Source organism: Salmo trutta, chromosome 14 (assembly GCF_901001165.1).
Source record: "Salmo trutta chromosome 14, fSalTru1.1, whole genome shotgun sequence".
In the NCBI taxonomy this organism is placed as follows: domain Eukaryota; kingdom Metazoa; phylum Chordata; class Actinopteri; order Salmoniformes; family Salmonidae; genus Salmo; species Salmo trutta.
Window position 1 is genome coordinate 84,197,211 of NC_042970.1, and position 14,547 is coordinate 84,211,757.

Below are 14,547 nucleotides of genomic sequence, written 5' to 3' on the forward strand. Positions count from 1 at the left end.
TTTGAAGGTACTATAAAAAAGATTTTGAATTGTGTTTGGTTGTCAACGCAACCAAATATTGCCATTTTAACGAGATATATATTTTGCTTGGGTAGCTCCATCTGTGCCACTGACTAAGTATGGCTCTAATTCCTGTTCGTCTACAAATGAATAATTCATATTGTTACAGGTTTTTAGTAAGTAATTTTTTGATGTTTTGATGTTGGACATATAGCACATTAGCACATAGGGATTGGTGTCACCTCATTAGTCAGTATGTGTTACACCTGTGCTGGCTTGTCCATCTCGTTAGTCAGAAGGTGTTTCACATGTGCTAGCCTAAGCTATATGAAATTGTTTTAAGGTCATACCAAAGATCATTTTGCAATTTGAATTAGAATTATAAGAGTCCTTGAAGTATTAAAAAAGAAAGAAAATAAATATATATATATATTCCTTCACTCTGCGGTCCAACTCATCCCAAACCATCTCAATTGGGTTGAGGTTGGGTGATTGTGGCAGCCAGGTCATCTGATGCAGCACTCCATCACTCTCCTTAGTAAAATAACCCTTAAACAGCCTGGAGATGTGTTTTGGGTCATTGTCCTGTTGAAAAACAAATGATAGACCCACTAAGCACAAACCAGATGGAATGGCATATCACTTGTAACAGCTGTCTTCAGAAATGGACCAAGGCGCAGCGGGAATGTGGATACTCATAGTTTTTTTTAAATCAACTCAAGTAAAGCATCCACAGGGAAAACAATAAACAATACTCACAAAGACAGGAACAGTTTTGCAGGCACACAACACACAGTGCAAAAACAACTACCCACAACCCCAAAGACAAACACACACACCTATATAGGACTCCCAATCAAAGGCAACTCAACACACCTGCCTTCAATTGGGAGTCCTAATCACCAACACAACACTTAACACACAAAAACCCTGCCACGTCCTGACCAAAACTAATACAATACCTCCCTCTGCTGGTCAGGATGTGACATCACTGCAGAATGCTGTGGTAGCCATGTTGGTTAAATATGCCACACCATCAAACCTCCACCTCCATGCTTCACGGTGGGAACCACACATGCAGAGATCTTCCATTCACCTACTCTGCATCTCACAAAGATACGGCGGTTGGAACCAAAAATCACACATTTAGACTCATCAGACCAAAGGACAGATTTCCCCTGGTCTAATGTCCATTGCTCGTGTTTCTTGGCCTAAGCAAGTCTCTTCTTATGGTGTCCTTTAGTAGTGGTTTCTTTGCAGCAATTCGACCACGAAGGCCTAATTCACGTAATCTCCTCTGAACAGTTGATGTTGAAATGTGACTTTTACTTGAACTCTGTGAAGCATTTATTTGGGCTGCTATCTGGGGAGCAGTTAACTCTAATGAACTTATCCTCTGCAGCAGAGGTAACTCTGGGTTTTCCTTTCCTGTGGCGGTCCTCATGAGAGCCATTTTCATCACAGCGCTTGATGGTTTTTGCGACTGCACTTGAAGAAACTTTCAAAGTTCTTGAAATTTTCCGGATTGACTGACCTTCATGTCTTAAAGTACTGATGGACTGTCATTTCTCTTTGATATTTGAGCTGTTGACATAATATGGACTTGCTCTTTTACCAAATAGGGCTGTCTTCTGTATACCAACCCTACTTTGTCCGCAACACAACTGATTGGCTCAAATGCATTAAGAAGGAAAGAAATTCCACAAATTAACTTTTAACAAGGTACACCTGTTAATTGAAATGCATTCCAGGTGACTACTGTACCTCATGAAGCTGGTTGAGAGAATGCCAAGGTTAGGCAAAGCTGTCATCAAGGCAAAGGGTGGTTACTTTGAAGAATCTCAATATAAAATATATTTTGATTTGTTTAACACTTTTTTTGGTTACATGATTCCATGTGTTATTTCATAGTTTTGATGTCTTCATATATATATATATATATATATATATATATATATATATAAATATATATATATATATATAAATATATATATATATATATATATATATATATATATGTGTGTGTGTGTGTATTTAACCCCTTATTTTTCTTTACTTAACAGTCTCCATATATAGTGTACTTCCATAAATTTGTTTCAACTGGTACCTTCAGACGAGTCTTGTGAGGCCTGTGGGCGTCCTAGAGCGAAATAACCAACATGCAAGTATTTGTGAGAGTCTCACCTTTCCACATATTACTGTGTAGTCCAAACTGTTCGGACGCTACAGACAGAAGTTGGCAGATCAGCTGTACCGACATCTGAGGAGTCCCAGCCTGCTTATCGGGGTTGTAGAGCAAAATGGAGAACACCACCGCGTTCAAACCATTCGGATTCTACAGACTATTTTGTGAAAAGACCGATTTTCGGCATGTCTCTTGGTCTGAAAAACAACGCTCTAGCTCTGTCACCTTTCACCTCCAGATGAGGAAGTGCGACATCGGCAGATGCAGTGATTCAAATCAAATCAAATTTTATTGGTCACATACACATGGATAACAGATGTTAATGCGAGTGTAGCGAAATGCTTTTGCATTTAGTTCTGATAGTGCAGTAATATTTAACAAGTAATCTAACAATTCCCCAACAACTACGTAATACACACAAATCTAAAGGGGTGGAATAAGAATATGTACCACAATGGCCGAGCGGCTTGGTGCAATAGATGGTATAAGGTACAGTATATACATATGAGATGAGTAACGTAAGATATGTTAACATTATTAAAGTGGCATTGTTTAAAGTGACTAATGATCCATTTATTAAATTGACCAGTGATTTGAGTCGCTATGTAGGCAGCAGCCTCTCTGAGTTAGTGATTGCTGTTTAGCAGTCTGATGGCCTTGAGGTCGAAGCTGTTTTTCAGTCTCTCGGTCCCAGCTCTGATGCACCTGTATTGACCTCGCCTTCTGGATGGCAGCGGGGTGAACAGGCAGTGGCTCAGGTGGTTGTTGTCCTTGATTATCTTTTTGGCTTCCTGTGACATCGGGTGCTGTAGATGTCTTAGAGGGCAGGTACTTTGCCCCTGGTGATGCGTTGTGCATGATGGATCCCAGGAGAACTCCCTACTTTCCCCAATGCATAGCGCCAACTGTAAAGTTTGGTGGTGGAGCAAGGCCCTTTAGTTCCAGTGAAGGGAAAACTAAACACTACAACATACAATGACATTCTAGATGATTCTATGCTTCCAACTATGTGGCTACAGTTTGGGGAAGGCCCTTTCCTGTTTCAGCATGACAATGCCCCCGTGCAGAAAGCGAGGTCCAGACAGTATATGGTTTGTCGAGATTGGTGTTGAAGAACTTGACCGGCCTGCACAGAGCCCTGATCTCAACCCCATCTAACACCTTTGGGATGAATTGGAATGCTTTGCGAGCCAGTCCAAATCGCCCAACACCAGTTGCCAACCTCACTAATGCTCTTGTGGCTGAACGGAAGCAAGTCCACACAGCAATGTTCCATTATCTAGAAGAAAGCCTTCCCAGAAGAGTGAAGAATGTTATAGTAGCAAAGAGGGGAACAACCTCATATTAATGCCCATGATTTTGAAATGAGATGTTCGACGAGCAGGTGTCCACATACTTTTGATCATGTACAGTAGTGTCTGTGTTGAGCTACTTGTGCTATATCATGACTTACCTGAACCACCTATTGAGATGTGCCTTTTGTTAAGTAAATTAGGTGTTAAATGAGGTGAAAAGGAGCCTGGACTGCCACTTTAAGGGTGTTTTAAATTACTCAGTCTGTGCTAGCAAAGTAATTGTATCACCACAGACAGTTTGCCTGAGACAACCCAGAGCCTTGGCTCACATCAGCATTTTTTATTACATGATTCAACCGTTCAAATGTCACAGCCAGTAGAAATTTAAATCTGGATGTGAATTGTCAAATGTTGTGGCATGGATGCAAAAAAGAACCAAGCTTGGCTCAGTTCATTCAGATCTTTTTTTCCAGGCCACATATCTCACTGTAAATCTATTACGGTGTCAGCAATGTGAGGACCTCATGGTCGACGAATAACCTCTTACATCTAGATGTTCCGCTAGCGGAACGTCTGCTCCAATATCCAATGATGGGCGTGGCGCGAAATACAAATTCCTCTAAAATCCGAAAACTTCCATTTTTCAAACATATGACTATTTTACAGCTATTTAAAGACAAGACTCTCGTTAATCTAACCACACTGTCCGATTTCAAAAAGGCTTTACAGCGAAAGCAAAACATTAGATTATGTCAGCAGAGTACCCAGCCAGAAATAATCAGACACCCATTTTTCAAGCTAGCATATAATGTCACAAAAACCCAGAAGACAGCTAAATGCAGCACTAACCTTTGATGATCTTCATCAGATGACACACCTAGGACATTATGTTATACAATACATGCATGTCTGTTCAATCAAGTTCATATTTATATCAAAAATCAGCTTTTTACATTAGCATGTGACGTTCAGAACTAGCATACCCCACGCAAACTTCCGGGGAATTTACTAACAATTTACTAAATTACTCACGATAAACGTTCACAAAAAGCATAACAATTATTTTAAGAATTATAGATACAGAACTCCTCTATGCACTCGATATGTCCGATTTTAAAATAGCTTTTCGGATGAAGCACATTTTGCAATATTCTAAGTACATAGCCCAGCCATCACGGGCTAGCTATTTAGACACCCACCCAGTTAAGCCTTCACCAAAATCACATTTACTATAAAAAAAATGGTCTTACCTTTCCTGTTCTTCTTCAGAATGCACTCCCAGGACTTCTACTTCAATGTAGGTTTGGTCCCAAATAATCCATCGTTATGTTCCATCAGCGACATTTTGTTCGTGAGTTCTAGACACTATCAGAATGGTAAATCACGGTCGTGCGCATGGCGCATAACGTGACAAAAAAATTCTAAATATTCCATTACCGTACTTCGAAGCATGTCAACCGCTGTTTAAAATCAATTTTTATGCAATTTATCTCGTAGAAAAGCGATAATATTCCGATCGGGAATCTGCGTGTCTGTAAACAGAGGGAAAAACAGAAAGGCGGGGGCGGCCAGTGCCCGCGCCTAAGCCCTTTGTCCTCTGATAGACCACTTAGCAAAAGTGCTCGTGTGTTTCAGCCAGGGTTTTGAATTACGTCATTCAGCTTTTTGCCGCCTTCTGAGAGCCCATTGGAGCCGTAGGAAGTGTCATGTAACAGCAGAGATCCTTTGTAATGGATAGAGATAATAAAGAATGGGAAGAAATGGTCAGACAGGGTACTTCCTGTACAGAATCTTCTCACGTTTTGGCCTGCCAAATGAGTTCTGTTATACTCACAGACACCATTCAAACAGTTTTAGAAACTTTGGAGTGTTTTCTATCCAAAGCTAATAATTATATGCATATTCTAGTTTCTGGGCAGGACTAATAATCAGATTAAATCGGGTACGTTTTTTATCCAGCCGTGAAAATACTGCCCCCTAGCCATAAGAGGATAAGGTCAAAACAATGTGCTGGCCTGTATCAGATCTCTCTGTGGTCTACAGTATAGGTATGAGGTCTTCACTCTTCAGCATGCAGTGTGAAGTCAATGGAGGGATAAATGTAATAGTAATCTAATACATTTACAAGGAGAAACACTTGGATCAAATGGGGAGCTGTTGTGTTTTTCAGCAAGCTGTATAGATCTTTGGACCAACAAGCAGTCCAAATTATTACCCCCTGTCAGTAATCTTTTCCAAACATGGCCATGATCCAATCTGGGTGTCAGAAATACATGCAGCCTAAAGTAGTTTGGGATTTCTTCATGCTTCACGAACCTGCGTCATAGAGATAGTATCAAACCAAATCTTCTGAACTGTTCTTGAAACTCCAATTTGATCCCATACAGTCCATAGCAGAGTTACCAAAGCCACAGATAATGTACAAGCGCCACAGATAATGTACTAGCCCAATATGGACATGTTCAGAAATGGTTGTGTCAGAAATAATCCCAGCTTCCACAGCAATATATCTAAGTTAATTTGACATTGCTTTATTGCTTCATCAGCAGAGCTGCTTCCATTTGAGCCGTGCACCAGAGGATATGACCATATATGATATAGATTGTAGGAAGACACAGTCATGTCCATAACAGAGAACATAAATAAAACTGGGAATCCCACAACCTCCCTTCAGCTGCAGCTGTTGGAACACAAGCGTCTCTGGGGGAGCAGGGGACTCATTCTAGCCAAGCCTTTTGAAGAGTCAGGACAAGTGACAGCCCAATCCACTAGATGGACCCACACAATTTATATATATTTATTATGATTATTATTTTATTTTACCTTTATTTAAATAAACAAATTATTATTTACAATGACGGCCTACCCCGGCCAAACCCAGACAATGCTGGGCCAATTGTGCGTTGCCCTATGGGACTCCCAATCACAGCCGGATGTGATGCAGCCTGGATTCAAACAGGTACTGTAGTGGCGCCTCTTGAGCTGTGATGCAGTGCCTTAGACTGCTGCACCACTCGGGAGCCAACAAGTCAATGTTTAGAAGTGAAACACTTCACATCAAGTCGCACAATTGGAAGACTGATTTAAATCATAGGAAAAATGGGAATCCTGATCCAGTCTGCATGTGAATGAGTTGAATACAAGGTGTTGAATAGAAGGTTGTCCAGTTTAACTGCTGCTTTGGTAATATCCTTGACCTCTATGGCAGCTGTTATATCTGGGATGACTGAAGACCTGATGATAGGAGCCCCTGCTTTATAGTCCTGCAAATTATCCCATGAACAGGGCCATGTGATGAGGGACTTACAGTTGAAGTCGGAAGTTTACATACACCTTAGCCAAATACATTTAAACTCAGTTTTTCACAATTCCTGACATTTAATCCTAGTAATAATTCCGTGTCTTAGGTCAGTTAGGATGACCACTTTATTTTAAGAATGTGAAATGTCAGAATAATAGTAGAGAGAATGATTTCTTTCAGCTTTTATTTCTTTCATCACATTCCCAGTGGGTCAGAAGTTTACATACACTCAATTAGTATTTAGTAGCATTGCCTTTAAATTGTTTAACTTAGGTCAAACATTCCGGGTAGGCTTCCACAAGCTACCCACAATAAGTTGGGTGAATTTTGGCCCATTCCTCCTGACAGAGCTGGTGTAACTCATTCAGGTTTGTAGGCCTCCTTGCTCGTACACGTTTTTTTTAGTTCTGCCCACTCATTTTCTATAGGATTGAGGTCAGGGCTTTGTGATGGCCACTCCAATAACTTGACTTTGTTGTCCTTAAGCCATTTTGCCACAACTTTGGAAGTATGCTTGGGGTCATTGTCCATTTGGAAGACCCATTTGCGACCAAGCTGAAACTTCCTGACTTATGTCTTGAGATGTTGTTTCAATATATCCAGATACTTTTCCTGCCTCATGATGCCATCTATTATGTGAAGTGCACCAGTCCGTCCTGCAGCAAAGCACCCCCACAACATGATGCTGCCACCCACATGCTTCACGGTTGGGATGGTGTTCTTCGGCTTGCAAGTCTCCCCCTTTTTCCTCCAAATATAACAATGGTCATTATGGCCAAACAGTTCTATTTTTGTTTCATCAGACCAGAGGACATTTCTCCAAAAAGTACGATCTTTGTCCCCATGTGCAGTTGCAAACCGTAGTCTGGCTTTTTTATGGCGGTTTTGGAGCAGTGGCTTCTTCGTTGCTGAGCGTCCGTTCAGGTTATGTTGATATAGGACTCGTTTTACTGTGGATATGGATATTTTTTAACCTGTTTTCTCCAGCATCTTCACAAGGTCCTTTGCTAATGTTCTGGGATTGATTTGCACTTTTTGCACCAAAGTACGTTAATCTCTAGGAGACAGAACACGTCTCCTTCCTGAGAGGTATGATGGCTGCGTGGTCCCATGGTGTTTATACTTGCGTACTATTGTTTGTACAGATGAACGTGGTACCTTCAGGCGTTTGGAAATTGCTCCCAAGGATGAACCAGACTTGTGGAGTACTACAATTTTTTTCCGAGGTCTTGGCTCAATTCTTTTGATTTTCCCATGCGGTCAAGCAAAGAGGCACTGAGTTTGAAGGTAGGCCTTGAAATACATCCACAAGTACACCTCCAATTGACTCAAATTATGTAAATTCTCCTATCAGAAGCTTCTAAAGCCATGACATCAATTTCTGGAATTTTCCAAGCTATTTAAAAGCACAGTCAACTTAGTGTATGTAAACTTCTGACCCATTGTAATTGTGGTACAGTGAATTATAAGTGAAATAATCTGTCTGTAAACAATTGTTGGAAAAATGACTTGTGTCATGCACAAAGTAGATGTCCTAACCGACTTGCCAAAACTATAGTTTGTTATCAAGACATTTTAATGACTCCAACCTAAGTGTATGTAAACTTCCGACTTGAACTGTATGTCAAACTGTCATAGTCAACTTTAATGTCGCAATCCCCTCAGTAATGTTGTATGTAATTTGTTGGATCAGAATCAGGGTTGTGTTCATTAGGCGCACCGTAACTAAACATTAAGAAGCTGGTGGCCACCAGCTTCTTAAGAAGGCATTGTTCAATGCTCAATGTTTAATTAAAATCTTTCTTGGATCACATCTAAGGCAATATGACAACAATTTTGATTAAGCTTAGCAAATCAACTTGGATGGAGGTTCATAACACACTCATCTGCTTTTGTTTCTGAGAACCAGATAACGGATGTTTTACAGGGTCGTTAAATGTCACCAGTATTTCAACTTCAGTTAATTATTTCTCAAGTATGCTTTAAGATACAAATGTCAAATATATGTCAACAACCCTTTCTCCAAAAGACCCTTCTAGGATTTGTATTTTATTAGGATCCCCACTAGCTGTTGCTAAAGTGGCATTGTGCTGTGAGATGTTGTTTCATTCGTTTTTTTAAAGCTAATTCACTGTAATTTGAGATGGAGTTCCAAGCGATCATGGCTCTATATAATACTGTGGGTTGCTTTGAATTCGTTTTGGATTTGGGGATGGTGAAGAGACTCCTGGTAACACTTACTTAAGTATCATTAAAATCCCCTCAGAAATCATGGTCTTTTTTTGTTCTGGTTGAGGAATCACCCCAACAGCTTTCTAATAGCTACAATAATGTGGCACACAGACTGACTTTCTAGATAACCTTCCTTTCTCAAGCAGTTAATGGTTCCTCTTTCAGAACCTATTCATAATTCACTTTCCTCTTCACATGTTGAACAGTAAATCTGTTCAACATCACAACATTGAAATGACATCAGTGTGGAACCAATGTGTCTGATCAACTTTCCCTCACACTCCATGGTCCTGGGACAGGACCTTTCTCTTTAGGTCATATAGTATCATGATTCCAGAGTCTCTTATTGGTTGCATGCCACGTCATATTGCTATACCATATGATGCGGTTAGCTGATATGTTAAAGGGATAGTTCACCCAAAATGACAAACTTACACATTTGCTTCGTTACCCTGTAAGCAGTCTATGGACAAGGTATGACAGCAATCCTTTGGATTAGTTTCCCTGGCAGTGGCTGGAACCAATGTTCCCTATAAGCTGCGCATGTGCACGGATGTTCAGTAGACTGCCACGCAGCTCCCCGGGACTGCTGTGCAGTAGGAATATCAGCCCACACATGAGTACAAAATGTGTACATTTCTAGACATCTTTGAAAAGCGTGTCAGGTAAGAGCTTTTTTGTCTTAAAGGGGCAGTGTTTCATTTTGAGACAGGCTTCAATAAGTTAAGTAGACAATAGGCAGATGGTAGCATAATTTGTCTGATTCTCTGTAATAATGTTATGGGAGAGTAATGCATTTTATTTTGTAAAGTGGTTTCTTGCAACAAACAACACAATATTTTCAGTCATCTCCAGGATAATGTTAAGCCCTGAATGTTTTTTTCTACAATGTAGTCAGCTTGGAGGGTGGCCATTGTGTGTAGCCTTTCCTGCAGTCAAATGACCAAATCGCCCTGTAGTGACCTCATGGGTGAAATGTTATTCATAATTTTTCATAATTTCATAATTAATCAACATCATTTTTTTTAAACCCAATGAAAATCCTGTTTTTCTATTTAAAATGGTTTTATTATATTTCAGTCTTCTGTGATGTATATTAAGTGTAATATTGGGATGCAAACTGAAAATGGAATACATTTCAACTCTATATCTGACATGGTACAGATGTCTTTTTTAAGCTCATAACCATGTGTGTGAGGTGAATACTTTTGTTTCAATGTAGATTGGTTTAAGACTACCAAGAAACACTCTGTTTGACCCTGATTTAGCCCACTGCAATAAATGGTTGTTAAGAACCACAGATGTCACAAAACCTGCAACTTAAAGTAAGCTGACAGAGTGGGTAACTGTTCACTGCTCACTGCTCCTTGACTGCCTTCTGACAACATGTATCTAGTCTGTGTTGACTGACTGTTTGACCTTCATTCCAACCTCTCCCACCACTGTAGATTATATTTATAGCCATCTCATAAAAGTCTGAATCCTCTGCTATGTGTTAAGCCTTCGCTATGCTGACAAAGCTATCTAACTAGTATTACATAATACATTAAAATGCTTTTTTCCTAAACGGGTATAGACTTGTTATTGCTTGTACAGCAGATGGGAATCTGAATCAGCCTGAAGTGTGTCCACTTGTCCTTCCGAATAGTTAGCTTTTTGGTGGCGCGACTGGGTAAGGCGCTTCAGAACGTTTTACAGTTGCCCATGGTTGCCAACCCTTCTAATTTAGAGTACCCTGCAGGCACAGCCCATTTGGAATTCCTGGTCTCCAGCAGCGTTTGGAACTGCCGATCTGCTGTTTACAAGGCCAAGTTCATCTCAGCCTATGCTGCCCTTCAGTCCTTAGAGGTTTTGACCCTCACTAAGACATGGACTACCCTTGAGAATACTGCCACTCTGACTGCTCTCTCTTCATCTGACTACATGTTCTCTCATATTCAGAGAGCATCTCGTTGTTGCGGTGGTGGCACAGGGCTACTCATTTCTGATGAGGAGATTTTCTCTTTTCCTTCTCTCTCTCTTGTCCATCTCCTCATTTTAATTCCATGCTCTCACTGTCACTTGTCCACTCAAGCTTAACATTGTTGTCATCTACCGCCCACCAGGTGCCCTGGAAGAGTTCATCAAGAAGCTTGACACCTTGATAAGCTAATGGCTCACCACTCATCGTACTGGGCAACTTCAACCTCAGTGCTGCGGTAATTCTAACACAATTCTCTTTACCTTCTCTTCGCCTTTTATAGCTGCTAAAGCCACTTTCTCTCACTCTAAATTTCTACATTTGCCTCTAACCCTAGGAAAATCTTTGCCACCTTCTCCTCCCTCTTTAATCTACCTCCCCACCCCCCTCTCTGCAGATTACTTTGCCAATCACTTTGAAAAGAAGGTTGACAAAATTCACTCCTCATTCACTGAGCGTTTTGTGTCCACTAGTCCCACTCACTTATAATTAACCTACGCCTTGACCTCTTTTTACCCTCTCTCTCCAGATGAAATCCTGCAACTAGTGATGTTCAGTAGCCTGACAACCTGCCCCCTTTCCCATCCCTTCCTCCCTTTTTAGTCATTTAGCAGACACTCTTCTCCAGAGCAACTTACAGTAGTGAATGCATACATTTCATAATTTTTTTTCTGTACTGGTCCCCCGTGGGAATTGAACCCACAACCCTGGTGTTGCAAACACCATGCTCAACCAACTGAGCCACACAGGACCATCTCTGGAGACCTTCTCCCATTCCTCACTTCCCTCATCAACTCATCCCTGACCACTGGCTTCAAGATAGCCAGAGTTGCTCCCGTTTTCAATAAATCAATCCATGACCCCTCGTCAAAAACTACAGACCGGTATCCCTTATTTATTTTCTTTTCCAAAACACTTGAGTGTTCTGTGTCTGAGTAACTCTCTCTTTATCTCTCTCAGAACTAACTTCTTGACCCTAACCAGTCAGGCTTCAAGACGGGTCACTTCTGTGTCATGGAGGCTCTCTGTACTGCCAAAGCTAGATCTATCTCCTCTGTTTCACAACACACTGTGTGCCCTCAGGCCCCAGTGCATTCAACATGTCAATACCGCTCATAAATACAACTAGTGATGAAGTCAATCTCTCCTCCGCTTTGAGCCAGGAGAGATTGACATGCATATTATTTATATTAGCTCTCTGTGTACATCCAAGGGCCAGCCATGCTGCCCTGTTCTGAGCCAATTGCAATATTCCTATGTCCTTTTTTTCTGGCACCTGACAACACAATAGTCCAGGTGCGACAAAACTAGGGCCTGTAGTTTCAGCCTTGTTAATAGTGCTGTTAAGAAGGTAAAGAGCACCCTCTGTGTTCTGTTAGACAGGTAACTCTTTATCCACAATATAGCAGGGGGTGTAAAGCCACAACACTACGTTTTTCCAGAAGCAGACTATGACCAATAATGTCAAAAGCAGCACTGACATCTAACAAAACAGCCCCCACAATATTTTTATAATAATTTTCTCTCAGCCAATCATCAGTCATTTGTGTAAGTGCTGTGCTTGTTGAATATCCTTCCCTATAAGCACGCTGAAAGTCTGTTGTCAGACTGTAAAATAGCATTGTGTCTGGTAAAAAACATTATTTTTTCCAAAAGTTTACTAAGGGTTGGTAACAATCTGTTTGTTTGGCTATTTGAGACAGTAAAGGGGCCTTTACTATTCTTAGGTAGCAGAATGACTTTTGCTTCCCTCCAAGCCTGGTGGCACACACTTTCTAGTAGGCTTAAATTGATTGCATCCTACCTGGCAGGTCTCTCCTACCAGGTGGCGTGGATCTGTGTCGGCACAACATGCTCTCACTACTGGTGTCCCCTAGGGCTTGCTTCTAGGCACTCTCCTTTTTTGTCTTTACACAAGTCACTTGGCTCAGTCATATCCCCTCATGGTCTCTCCTATCATTGCTATGCGGATGACACTCAATTGCCTTCCCTCCCCCTTTCTGACAGCCAGGTCGCGACACACATCTCTGAGTGCCTGCAGATATCTTAGCTTGGATGTTGGCCCACCACCTCAAGCTCAACATCGACAAGATGAAACTGATTTTCCTCCTGGGGGAAGGCCTGCCCGCTCCAAGACCTCTCCATCGTGGTTGCCAACTCCACAGTGTCCTACTCCCAGAGTGTAAAGAACCTTGGCTTGACCCTGGACAACACCCTGTCGTTCTCCTCAAACATCAAAGCAGTGACTTGAGCTGTTCCACATATTTGTATAGTTTGGTCAGACATTAGACTACTTTCCAATCTCAGTCCTCCACACCCAGTATGAGACCAGATGAATTCCTCCACCTCTAAAGGTCCTTTCTCACCAAGTCAAACAACTCTGTTGGTGTGAAAAGGCCTTAAGAAGGAAGTGTATAACCTATAGTGTATATTATACTTACAGTATAGCCTACCTATAAAACACCCGAAATTATCAATCTTCAAGCTTCTATAATAAAGTGAGACAGGAGACTGAGCTTTGTAATCGACATACAGTATGTTTATAAATTTTTCTATTTAGAAGTTTTTGTTTCATACATTTCCCTCTGAAACAACTGTTTTTAAAAACAGTCATAAAAAAATACAGTCAGCTGGTGGGTCTACATTAGTGACTGAATTTTTTTTTTTATTACTTGAGAAAAATAAATGGGTGATTATTGAAATCCTACTTAAAGACATGATGTCTGTGATTGATGCATTTCCTGTGGGAATATGGACAGATACAGTGCCTTCAGGAAGTATTCACACCCCTTGACTTTTTCCACATTTTGTTGTGTAACAAAGTGGGATTCAATTGTAATTTTTCTGTCAACAATCTACACAAAATAGAGCGTTGGTATGGCTTCTCTCCTGTGAGTTCTCTGGTGTGTCTTTAGTTTGTTCGACTGACTGAAACCCTTCCCACAAACAGAGCAGTGGGAAGACTTCTCTCCTGTGTCAGTTAGCTGGTGCGTGTTTAGTTTCCTTGGTGTCTGAAATCTGTTCCCACATTGACCACACAGGTATGTTTTCTTTCTTTTGAGAGTCTGCTGGTGTGATAAATGACTAAAATGTAAAACATAATGTAAATGGGATATGGACAGATGTGGGGTTAAAATCAGAGTGTTAAACTAGGAAGCAAGCTAGATATACTCAGGCTTTTATAAAGCCAGTTAGCTTCACATTCCATGTCAAGCTTAATCTGTACTACGACGGTGGATGCGCTAGTTGAATGTTGAACTCTTCATTGAGACAGTGCTGAAACATCAATCCGTGGGCGAGTTGGTGCCGAATACAAATATCATGCAAATTCAGCAAGCTATCATTTCTGACGATGATTATTTATTTTATGTGATTAGTGATTCATTTACGACCGTCCCTCATTTTAAGGTTAACCCTGTTACGTAAACTGAACTCTCATTTTCAAATGGTGAAACTATTCCTTTTTGGAAAGAAGAGGAGGGCGCTCAATCAACGTGAGTTGAGGTGCAATCTAAAAAATAAATCATCATTGCAAAGGAAAATCATAACACTGGCATTTCCCTTTGTGGGATTA

The 14,547-nt window shown here is 40.9% G+C and overlaps 1 long non-coding RNA gene across 1 annotated transcript; it reads left to right on the top strand.

Moving 5' to 3' along the window:
- The first annotated feature begins 9,478 nt into the window (after positions 1-9,478).
- On the top strand, positions 9,479-14,305 carry LOC115147712 (uncharacterized). Its single transcript, XR_003866461.1, has 3 exons — positions 9,479-9,678; positions 11,119-11,211; positions 12,985-14,305. It is a non-coding gene; the product is annotated as an uncharacterized LOC115147712 (long non-coding RNA).
- The last annotated feature ends 242 nt before the right edge of the window (positions 14,306-14,547 follow it).